General features: G+C 42.2%; 1 long non-coding RNA gene across 2 annotated transcripts in view; it reads right to left on the bottom strand.

The window, feature by feature from the left end:
- LOC148223190 (uncharacterized) overlaps positions 1–9,734 on the bottom strand; it is a 58,635-nt gene extending 48,901 nt beyond the window's left edge. Inside the window, exon 1 of one of the 2 annotated variants that reach the window (XR_015804819.1) lies at positions 9,454–9,734. This is a non-coding gene — a long non-coding RNA (uncharacterized LOC148223190). The remainder of the gene's footprint in view (positions 1–9,453) is intronic. The other variant, XR_015804820.1, reaches the window with a different exon arrangement.
- Positions 9,735–12,385: the final 2,651 nt, after the last annotated feature.

Here is a 12,385-nt window from a genome sequence, read left to right as displayed (position 1 = left end):
GTAAGTACCAATTATGTTGCTACAGCTCCTGAACGGCACCATTTTGTTGTTAAAGTGAACAAAGGATGCCTACAAGGCAGTGAAATGTAAGGTGCTGAGAGGAAAGTTTTCTGTGGTGCGCTGGGGGAATGTGGACAGCAGGGCTAACATGACAGGACTTGATGAATGATGCTACACGAAGAGAGGCTGGGCCAGATGTGTGCATGCAGTGAACGTCTGTCCTCGGTGAGCTGTGTAACTCACTGGGAGCAAGCAAAGAAAAGCTCCTTTCTGGGACAGGATTTCATCCCCTCTTTTGTCAGGACCTTTCATTTTGAAATGCTGCTCTTGCAGCATGGTGGCCATGGGCTACACTATGCTAACCCATTTTGACAGGAGGGTAACACAGTGGAACAGCTTCATCAGCAGACAGGAGTGACTTGGGCTCCCTCCAAATCAAACCCTCAGGAAACAAGCTTGCTGTTGATGAAATAATCATCACCTCAATTGTTGACAATTAGCACAAGCAAATTTGATTCTAGCTACACACCAGTAAACTCAGTACTAGGAATTCAAAAATGTTGCACAATTAAAAGTGTATTGATTGACCTTTTAGTATTGAATCTAAAGACAAAAAAGATGTTTTATTACATTTGGGGAATTTAAAAGATATTGTTTATGCATTCTGATAAATAAATTACCTGAGCAGAGTATTTCGCCCACCTCTGGTTAGCAATGCCATATCTGAAATCTTTTCTAAACAGGTAGTATTTAGTTTAAGAACACAACTAACTCTGCTGACTATTTGGATGCATTTTATTGACAGCAATGTGTGGAGAGGAGGAAGGTTAAAGTGGGTAACCAGGTAGAACTTAACCATAGCACTTTTAACACCAATCACCAGAAAAGAAGTTAAGGAAATTAATAAAGTCTCCTCTGAGTTGAGATTTCCTTTACACTGTAGTTTTCCCATCTTTGCAAATGAAATATACAGAAACATGTGTCAATTGTAAGGTCTTTTTTGTGAAGTGTTGCACTGAAATCTCGTGTTGTAATCTTCCTGTATTGAGAAAGCATTTTTTTTTACAGGCCACCTCCAACACTGGGAGAAAATGCCTCATGAAAGAGATGTTAGAGGTAGGTGGGCTCAGCACCATTATAATGTAATATTGCAGCCCACAGTGGTAAAATATAAATGTTAAAGATGGCAATGTAAAATATAGACAGTCTGTGGCTTTAGACAAAAGAAAAGTGTATGTAAAAATTGCAAAGCATTCTGCAGCTTGCTGGTGATTGGATCTCTGGAAGAACAGCATTTTTTTACAGCTAAACACGATATAAAGTGGCTGATCATATGTTTTTCAGGTTTTTTGCCTTTTGACTTACAAAATTTCAAGCAGATTAACAATAAAATCAATTAATGTAAACTTTACGTGACTCTTCATTGGCTGTCAAGGACAACTGGGATAATGGACCCATCAGATAAAGAAGCATGTTCCCCTCCTGAACCCATTTTTTATCTCAGTGTATTACAGTGAGTTGTCTTTTCAGTGGATGTTTGATGAGAAATCATGTTTATCCGAGCCCTTTTTAAGACAGACAAAAATGAATTGGTCCCTCTTTAATGACCTACATCAGGCAATTTATCTAAACATTGTAACATAGTCATACATAAAAGTTAGGGCAATTCCTTCTCTTAAACCATGTAGTGATTAACTTTACTTGTGTATTTATTTCAACGTGCTAGAGACGTCAATCATGGGACTTACTTAAAAGTGTACCAATAACTCCCTTTTCCAGGCAATTATATTTAAGAAACCTTTAATTTTGTTGTACCTAATCAAAAGAGGAAATGCCTTTAACAATATATGAAAATAGTTTGGATTCATTAAAATCACATACAAGCACAAAATTGAAACAAAATCTTATCAGGACAGTATTTTATTACAAAATATTCATAAGCAGCTTTGTATTTTAATATTCTTATGTGGGCATTTAAATGTCAGCAGCTTTTTTTCTATATTCTTTCTTTTCTCTGGGTCACTGGCAGAATACCAGCTGAGATTTCTATTTCTTTATCAACTACCATGCTGTTATAGGGTCTTGCAGATATGCCCTTGATTTCCAATTTATTACCTGATACCAAACGTTAGAAACTGGTACTTGCACATACAGACAATGGGAAATGTGGGACAGTACCAGGAAAAAAAGTCATTAAAGTCCTTTCAGTGCTTTAAAACAGTAAAATAATAAAAACAATGAACTAGTATGTCAATCTTACTATTTCAGCTACAACACAAGCCAAGGCGTGTGCTGGTATCTACCCCAGCCCTTTGATGGGAGCCAGTGGCCATGTGTAGCCACACTGTGTTCACTGGGCTTGCAGAACTAAGTGGAGCACCAGGGTTTCTGCTGGCTCTGCTCAAGCTGAGAAGTAACTTTCCTACTGCAATCACCTGAGGAACCTGCTTATTTAAGTCAAGAAAGCAGAATCTAGCCTTTGGCATGCAGTCTTACTATTTCCCACGGAGTAAGTAATGATCTACAATGCCCAATAAAACACAACTACTGTGGAGTGAATGTTATGATTGTTACAAGATCTAGATACACTCCACCAGAGAGCAAGGGCAGCATGAGGTGTTCACAGCCCTCAGCAGTTGTAAGGTATCTTGTGCTAGCATTTGTTGGCATTGCTCCAGGAGGAGCTTGTGTGCATTAAGTCAGAGCTTCCAGCTCTGAAGGGAGTCTGCCAGCCCTGGGGTTCAGTCCTCCTCCCACACGTCACACCCCACACCTGAGAAACCCAGAACTCATCTGAACAGGTATTTGCTTACACTGGCTGGCAAAACTGGCCAAGCAGAGCACTATGGACTGTACTGGCCCTCCTAGGAGGGACATGGCAACTTGCAGCCCCTGGTGTACTGGCAAGGTGGAGTCAGCTTGTTAAGGCTCAGTCCATACTCTTTCTGGCCTTCTTTTGTATTGGAATAACAGCAATAAGATAGGAATGGGAATAAAGCAAAATTAGCAAACTTGTGATAGATTTTAAAGTGACAGTGTCACTAGTGAATGGATGATGCTGGAGAATGGTGGTGGCACTTTAGAAATGCCCAGTCATCTACCCAGTGATCAGGCACACCATCAGCAATCATGCATAATAAGGTAAAAATGCCCTTCTGGAAATGCCTTAGTATGTTGGCCTTTGACAAATATATGTAGGGTGGTTTGTTTTGTTTTGGTGTGTTTTTTTGGTTGGTTGGTTGGTTGTTTTCTTTAGTCTCAAAAGTAAATAATGCATGCTTTATAACCATCAAAAAATTCTCTGCTTCCTCTCTTCAGATCACCACGAGAATAAGTGATACAGACAACTATTGTCCAAATAAGTAGACTGATTGACGCTTTTAACACTGATATTCCTTCCCCCCACCCCCGCATTTGGAAATCATAGAGAAGAAATAGCAGCTACACAACTTCAAAGAACTTGCTAGCACTGGATGTCATTAGAGGTACTACAGCTGTTCTTCCTTACTCTGCTGGCTCTGGCTCTCAGATGCAGCACATTCTAAACAACAGTAATCAGGGAATGGATGATAATTTAAGTTTTGGTGTAACTATATAGCAGAAGTAAGTGTATGCCAATCTATGCCAGAAGGTATGTGCCTTCCAATTTAATTTCAAAATTCTGCTGACCCTGCTCACAGCTAAACCATGGGAGCCTGGAGCTGACCAAGATGCTTTACTGGTTAATGGACTGAATGTGCAAACCATGAGGAAGGGGTGAATGTGTACTTTTAGGTGCTATGAAGAGCCCTGAGAAAGGCAGAACTTCAGGGTGGTAGAATGGCTCCAGGCAATGTGACTGAATCCAATCTAAGCTTTTGGTCCCAGGGACCAAAAGCACATCAGGAGGAGTTATTCAGTTTGTCTGCTACAGGAACAGTGATGCAAGAAGAGGAGACTTTACTGTCGAGAACGCTCATGACATCATGACTTCGGTTTCATTTCTGTGTGAGACTTTCAGGTACCCTGATGTAACTGGCTGTATGGTTTGTATAAAAAAATCTCCCTTCCCAGACAAAAACGAGATTACTGGTCTTAGCATCACTCAAACTAGTGTAACGCCAAAGCAGGTATCTGTCACTCAGTAACTTATTTTGTTGTTTAGTTGTTCTTGATAATCATCAAAATTTTAATGTATCCGTCCTTCTCATAGCATTCCACATCATCCTGTATTGCTTTCAGAGAATCGGAGGATATCTTGAGTTGAAGAGACTCACCAAGATCCTCGTGTCCAATTACTGATATGGGACATAAGCCAGATCCTTCTGCTATTCCCCATCTCACCTCCCTCACAGGGCACACAGTGTACATGCTGATTCATCAAAATACACAATGCTACAAGGGAGCAGAGTGACAAGAATGACATGTCCTGGTACCAAACCAGGGCATTCTTTTTTCCTGTGAATGCTCAAGCCCTGATAAGTTTGCATTTCCTCTGCATATGGATGGACTCCCCCAGTGGGATGAGCAGGTTAGCCAGTTATTTGTGTTGCCATTGGGCTTGCCATTAACAGTTAATATTGTCTGGCACTGAATGCATTGTTATCAGGCCTCTAAGGTATCACATACGATGGGCACAATTCACGCTTCTCGGAACTATTATTACAAGCTTCCTGCCAGCTCCTTAGTTTACTCAGGCTTCTTATTTCCAAGGTCATTTTTGCAGCAACAAAGGCTGGAAATGTAACACCCGGTTCTCTGCCAGACAGGACTATGCCCTGGCTGCCTGCACTGGGGCACCACGAGGCATTCCACAGGCTCTTGGAATGCTACGGCCACCCCAGCAGGGACTCCCCAGCTCTGGTTACAAGCCCGGAGTCAGCCCGTCACACTGATGTGTCTCTCCTGCAGGACCACAGTAAAGCACTTCTACCGGACTGAAAGCCATGAATTTCCCTACCCAGCTTTTAATTCTGAAAATCTGTATTTTTTTTCAGTTTGCTGCTGTAGCCAGGTGGGTGTGTGGCTTCCTCTTTACTCGGCTCCAGGATCCGCCCTCCACTGTACTACCAAACCTCCATGTTTGCTATCTGCAGGCAGCAACTGGCAAATGAGAATCACCCAGCAATTGAAAACATTTTACTGAAAGTGGGTAAATATAAGACCAAAGACACAAAGGATCATGAGCCACAAACTGAAGGGAAGACAGGAGACAGGAGATAAATGCATTGCCCTGTACTTCCAAGTCAGGAAGTAAGGACATTCTTTCAAAACTGCAAATAATGAGTATGGAAAAATACCTACAACCAGGAAAATGTGAAACTAGTATTATCAGGTTTATATTTATTCCAGTTTAATGGACCGTATCTGGTATATATTAAAACAGTTCTAAGCAATACTTCTGCAGTTAAAGATGGGTCAGGTTTTTTCATTGCAAACACAAATTTCAGGGAGTAGAGTTTAGCTAAGCATGTGATAGAACTGCTGTGTCTGGGTGTGGTTCCTCCTTCCCTAGACAAGACTATCCAAACCAGATATGTTGTTGTTACTTAGAACAACAAATACAAAGAAACTGGGGGCTCCATACAAATATGGCTGATTTTCCCTTTGACAAGAGGATTTAAAACAGAACGGGAATGTCAGAACAAGTTCTTGCTCTAAGAAGATTCACTACATGCAATGGATGAGGATTGACTCACTTTCATAATTATTTCCAACACGGAGTTCTATCAGCATCTGGCACTGTTAGTGGGATATTACTGGAATATGCACAGTGAAGAGTTTAGTTCAATGAGGATATTGGGTCCCAAAAATGCTAGTGTGGCTTTCCACTTCAAGATATGCACAGTGCAGATTATGCTGAACAGTAGCAACAGATCTTGTCTACACATGGAGCTATTCCTCCAAAATCATGTCTGGATCCTCCCTGTTCCAGAAAAAAAAAGTGTGTTTGATGCTGTGCTTAAGTAATTTTCACTGTAAATTAAAATAACTGAAAGGAAGAAGTTCTGTTCTTCAGTAAGTGAGTCCATACACAGAGTTCTTTAAATATCTTTTGCATTATAAAGTCGTATCCTACCACAACCTAGCTCTGAATTGCAGATAATATTGTATTTATAAAGTGTACGCTCTCAGGGGATAAGAAATATTGCTCAAAATGCCATCCAAATGTTGAAAATGTAATATTTACACTGGATAGGTGCCATCCTTGTCTGGCAGGCTAATGGATCAGAAAAAACCGTCTGTGAAAAGATGACTGTGGCAGTGGCTGGGAGTCTAGCAGTTTCTTTTTCCCTCCCTCCCCTTTTAGCAAAATTGTACTTCCTGGTGTTATGGTTTAAATCAGATTTTGAGAAGCCCATTATGATGCATCTGTTTAAAATATCAAGGGGAAGCACAATTCAATAACACTAAATGTACAAAAGCGAAGGCTGTCAATTAATGCTGTCTCTCCTGCTTAACTCACTGCCTCTCGTGTTACAGTGTCATTGACACACAGTTTCACATCTTCTAAAACGTGTCAGGAACTGTAAATAGCCAGCTGTGCCTTTGAATGTCTTCCCATGCCCTTGCATCATCTACATCAGACCTGGTGGTCTTACATAGAGGAATCCAACCTTGTTGATTTTAAGATAATATTTTAGTTGAGTTATGCTGTAGTTACAGGAAATCAAAATATTATATATCTATTTGTCTTTTTGGCAGTTTACACTTTGTGTTGCCATTTATATTACCTGGAGAAAAGCCCCCTAGATAACCCATGCAAATCATTTGTAGAGGAGCTAATTTCTATTTCTTCTAAAGCCAATTTTAAATCTCCTCCATATGGTTGATACAAAGTATTATGAGGCAGTTGATGAAAACGTGGCTCCAAAGAAGTCAGCAAGTTTTGTGACTGACTTCATACATTATCTCTTTCTGTAGCATAGGGTCCAGCTGTATTGCAGCTAAAAAAAAAAAGAAAAAAAAAAAGAAAAAAAGAGTAAAAATAAAAATCCATCAACAAAAGACTGAAGCTATTAATCAACTTAGAAAGATCTGGTTAATGTGTTGCAAGGTAGGCCTCTGTTGGATGGTGCATGCCTTTAAATTATGCAAGCACTTAAAGAAACCCTGCCAAAAAAGTGCCACATGTGCAGCCCCAGTCGTGGAGCCCAGACAGATAGTATCCATCCTACCTACTCCAAGTATCACACGCTGCCTTAACTGGGCTTTCCTTCCTCACCTTCTGAAGCCGCTGTGACAGGCAGCCTGCAGACTTCCCCAGGCACAGCTCCAGAGTGCTTGTCGCAGCTGGAGTGGCAGGGCAATGTCGGCTACTGAAAGGACCCGAACGAAGCTGGATGTAAACAACAGAGTTCCAGCCTTGTCTAATGCAGCATCAGACATTTGCCCATTGAACAACCTTTATGATGTCCATTTAAACATAACCGACAGTTGCCTCGTGTATCTTTATCTTTTGAAATTTACATCACATTAAGCTGATATAAAAATTCCATTGTGGAAGTAATGTCGCATACTCAAAACCACCCATCACAAATGAGAATGCTAAATTTAGGAAAAATAGTTTCTCTTACCACTGAAGCCTGGATGCCACACACATAAGTGTGTACCCTGATTCCTGTCTGTAAACTCCAGGGAACAAATGGGATTCTTCATGTTGTGATATTGTACAAGTACTTACTCAGGCAGAGAGCAGCACAAAATAACAAACAGCTGATCAACCAGATGACACTTATGTTTTTAAGACCATATTTAAAAATAAAAGTGGCTTGCACACCATAGCCTGAAGAGGGAATTCCCAGGAATGTTTCCAAAATCCAACAAATATTAGTATTGATCCTGAAAAGTCTTTCAGTAAAGCAAGCTAACTCCAAACCCCTTCATTTCATTAAAAAACTCTTCAAAGTTATGTAGGCATGCACACACCTTAGCCACATGTATGTGGAATTCTGTAGTGCTTTGCTGACTTTTAAATTCATCTAAGTTCAAAGCTTTGATCACAGTGCTGCTACACGTTCTGTTTGCATTTTTGCAGCCTTTACATTATACTTGGTGAGAGAAGACTTAAAATTTAATTAGAGAGAAAAGAAAATCATTATTTAGCTTTCATTGAAAACGTGTGTGTTTCCATAGATGGTGTTAAGCTCACAATTTTTAAAAAATGCAGTAGACAATGTGACATGGTAATTTTCTTCTGCTTAAAAAGTACAACTTTCTGTGAGCACTAGTAACTGCAGTTATTACTGTAAAATTATGGAAGATTTATATAAAAATCTGAGATGGAAGAAAAGGAAGGTTTTTGCTCCTTTTCCAAATGTATTTTATTTCTGTAATTTGTCAGTAAATGTATATATGAATTACCAAGTAATATCCTCATTGTCTTAAACAGTGGTGATGAACATAATGATACACAAAACATTACAAGTTTTGAATCAGTGAGATAAATATACATTTTGAGGCTGTATGGTCTGCACATGCACGGAGCCAATTATGTCCAAACAGAAATACCTATTTTTAGAAACCAGCCTTAATTTAAGACAGCCAAACTAAACCAAGCACTGCTCTATACTATACCTACAACTTTCCCATTCATTCAGACGTCTCAAAAATACTGTTTCTGTTTCTCTTTGTAACCCTGCCTTAATACATGGTGTAGAGATTCAAAGCGACTGAAATGCACAGAGTTGTTAGAATTTCTGCTAAAAATAACTTCATGGTTATTTTTTTTTCCTCTTAGTGAGAAGAAGGCTCGTTGTTCCTGCTCATATATCGTCTGCTTTTCAGCCAGCTTTCCCTTATGGATCCCTCACTGCCCGCTCCCTGCCGGGGCTGCTCCGGCTGCACTTCAGCGGGCACCGGCTCAGGCTCAAAGACAAGCCAGGCTTAGGCGGCGAGTCACTATTTTTCCTACAGTGGCCTTGAACATCAGCCTTGCCACATGAGAAGCAGCTATCCTCTTCATCTGAATAAAACGAAACTTAAAATATTTTCTACCCACAATTTCCTTGTTTTATTACTATTACTCCCCTCCCTCCCTCCCTCTCCCCCCCCTCCCTCTCTCTTCCCCCTCCCGCGTTAAGTTTCGGGCGGCTCTGGCAAGCTCTCCATGTGACGGCAGCGTGGTCGCTTCCTTCCCGGCCAGCCACAGACAAACCCCGATGGAACATCAAGGGACGGACATCCCGAGGGGGAAGCGATACCCCGAGAACCTGGCATCGCCTCCTCGCCTGCTTCCTCAGTGCCCGCACCCCAGCAATGGGGCGCTGCCGGCGCCCGAAGCAGCCGGGACACGAGCACAGCCCCTTCCCACGGGCAGGGACAGCCGGCACGGCACGGGGGGAGCGCAGCCGGCGGCGGCAGCCTGGCCCGTCCCGTCCCGTCCCGTCCCGTCCCGTCCCGTCCCCCGCGGCCGTGTGCGGCGATGCTCTCCCGGTCCCCGTCCCGACCGTGCCTTCTAAAGGCTGCACGTACCTGGCTCCTGCTGGGCCCGGGGGCGCAGAGGGCGAGCACTCTCTGCCGCCTCTCCCGCCCCGCACGGGACGCCCTGTCCCGGTAGCGGGGAGCCGGGGCGGCGGCGCGGCCGAAGTCGTCGTGAGCCCGCTCCGCGCTGCCTGCCCCGCCGGGAGCCTTCCAGCCCAGATATAACCGTATTGTTTTCCTCGCACCATTTTTTTTTTTTTTTTTTTTTTTTTTTGATTTGCAAGAAGACGCCAAAATCCCCGTAAATGGCTCATTTCTGGGGCGGGGGGCGCTCCCGGCGGCCCGCGGGGGTCGCGCGCGGAGCCGCCACATTCCCGCTCCCACAGCGCCGCCTGGCGGCGCGCCCGCGCCCCGCGCCGCCGTCCCCGCGGCCCGCCGGGAACACGCGGGGATCGCCATAAACGAACCCCCCGTGACCCATATTCCATTCAAGTGCAATCCTTCTTTTTTTTGTTTTTCCGCCCCCCCCTTTTCTTTCCCTCCCGGATCCTCTTTCAAGCCCACTCCACGCTGCCGCGCTATTACATGCTAATTTAATTTTACTATGGACGATATTTTCAGCATTTGCTGAGGACAGTAAATTTTGTAGTTTATGTTATTTCACTTTTTATGACTTTTTAACACTTAATAAAATTTTATTAGAGCACTTTTGTGTTTACAAGGCCACAAAACTCTTGGCAGGTTGTCAGAAGTCCTTTTTATTATGATCCTACTGATATACTGCGAGTAATGAAATAATCATGTCCAGAAATGTATCAAAGGCCAGAGGGATTATCCAATTTAATGGCTCTACAGATGCGCTGTGAGGGATACGGACAGGCAACGCGTCGACAGGCTAAAAGACGTGTGCGAGGCGGAGGCAGCCCTGCTTAATTTCTTTCCCATTGCAGGCTGGTGCTGTGTTATCCTGGAGGCTCCGGACTCGGTCAGGTGACTCCCAGTGCTTTCAAGAAAAATGGATTTATTCTGGTGCAAAAAGCTCTTTTCTTTTTATTCTTCTTAGGTGTGCATCTAACGCTGACGCGCTTGCTCTGGTGTTTCCACTGCTTGCGACACTCAGTGAAACACAATTTACTGGAAACACTCAATGTCATCGTGCCATTGTGCAGCAAACAGTGGCTTTGGGCGTTAGGATTTAGTCAGGCAGCCAACAAATAAATACACACAAAAAAGAAAGACCAAAATAAACAAACATTAAAAAAAATCAAAAGCAGAACAAGCTGGTGAGATCAAATACAAGTGAGATATTTAAGAGCATTCTGTGAAATTATTGTTTTTTGCTTTTGTCTCAGCCAGCACAGGGTTGTGGGAGTGCTCTCGTTTGTGCATGTGCCTTCCTTCCACAATGGTCTGTTTTTCTGCACTGCTGCAGTGCTATAGTCTGAGATACTGCAGCTGTTTTTAAGGCAATTTCCTTTTATTTTAAATAATTGTTCATTTAACATATGTTGTTAAACTCACTCTTGCGTCAAAAGGAGGCGATTATACTTCCTGACCCTGACAGCAAGGTGGGTGGCTTTGTTTTATAATTAAATTTGCTGTGTTCAATTTCATATTTTTATTTCTCTGCTGTTTCCTAAAGACATGCCAGAAAAGATAAAAGGTAGCAATAGTACCAGGAACACTTCAATGCCAGTTTTGTCTATTTAACACACATTGTTCCAAACTTTCAAGCTTCATGGGGACACTAGAAGGATATTCTTTCACAATTCTACAATTACTTGTGTAATTCCCTGTGATTTTAACCCTGCCCCATTAAAGTCTCCAACAAGAACGTTTTTCATAATTTCCAAAGCAGAAAGAGGACTTTTTTCTTCCAGCACAAACATATGTATTATATTTCAAGGTATCTCATGATACTGCCAATAGGGATTTCTTTTTAAGAAAACAGGCAGTATCTGTGTATTTTTAAAATATGCTTGAATAATTTTCAAGGACTTTACAAACAGATCTGAAGACAAGGTTAGAAGTGATCAAAGAATTTATCTTCAAAATCAAGACAATATATTAGAGGACCACATGTCTGTATACTTATTCATATTGTGAATCTGCCTCACTTTGGAAGAGTGCCTCCAAAATCAATGGAGCTTCAGGAGGAATTAAAATAATGTACAGTGTTACCAAATATGCCAGAACTTGGCTCAGGAGAAGTAATATAAATCATTAAATGCAATTTAGCTTCAGGATAGAAGTTTTGTTTTTTCCAGAACAATATCATCTACTGTAAATCACAAGTTTGCAGGTCAAGGTCAATTTAAACTTCTTAAACCTTTAACAGCAATCAAACTGGAAATCTGCAGGATGAAATGATGTGGTAAAAGAAGTGATGGACTGGAAACTGTTAAATTTGGAAGAGGAGTGGTTGCTATTGTTCTTTTGAGAGAAAGGAAAATTTGAAATGCTTTGAATATAAATACGTAAACATGCCACACATTATTTAATCAATGAAGCATCTAACTAATTTAACCCTTTCCTGGGGGCTTGTTTTCTGGAACATCAGAAAAGGCCTGAGGAAGCAATTCCCACCATCATGGAAACAGAAACAGAGAGGCAGGATTCAGTAACTGGACCTGGACTGGAGCTTACAGGAGGTGTGCAAGGCTGGCAAGATTGTCCTGGCTGAAAGAGGACAACCTTCTTGTAATAATTTAAGAAAGCAGCATGACTAGGGACAGCCCCATCCCCAGGATGCACCAATGCCCAACCCAGAGTCGGTCCCTCAGACCCTCATGAGCCCTGCCAGGGCACTTGTGTGGGTTGGTTCCCCTCCACCAAGGATGGCCAGAAGATGGAACACGGGGAACGTGGGTCCAAGGAGAAGTCTGTGGATACTCTGTGACTGTATTTACAGATAACCCCTTTTGTGATTCAGTCGTTCTCTAACAGCCCATCAAGCAGGTGCACCAGTGAATTGCAGCACACT

This window comes from Sturnus vulgaris, chromosome 7 (assembly GCF_052056855.1).
Source record: "Sturnus vulgaris isolate bStuVul1 chromosome 7, bStuVul1.hap1, whole genome shotgun sequence".
In the NCBI taxonomy this organism is placed as follows: domain Eukaryota; kingdom Metazoa; phylum Chordata; class Aves; order Passeriformes; family Sturnidae; genus Sturnus; species Sturnus vulgaris.
This window is presented reverse-complemented; position numbering and strand designations above follow the sequence as displayed.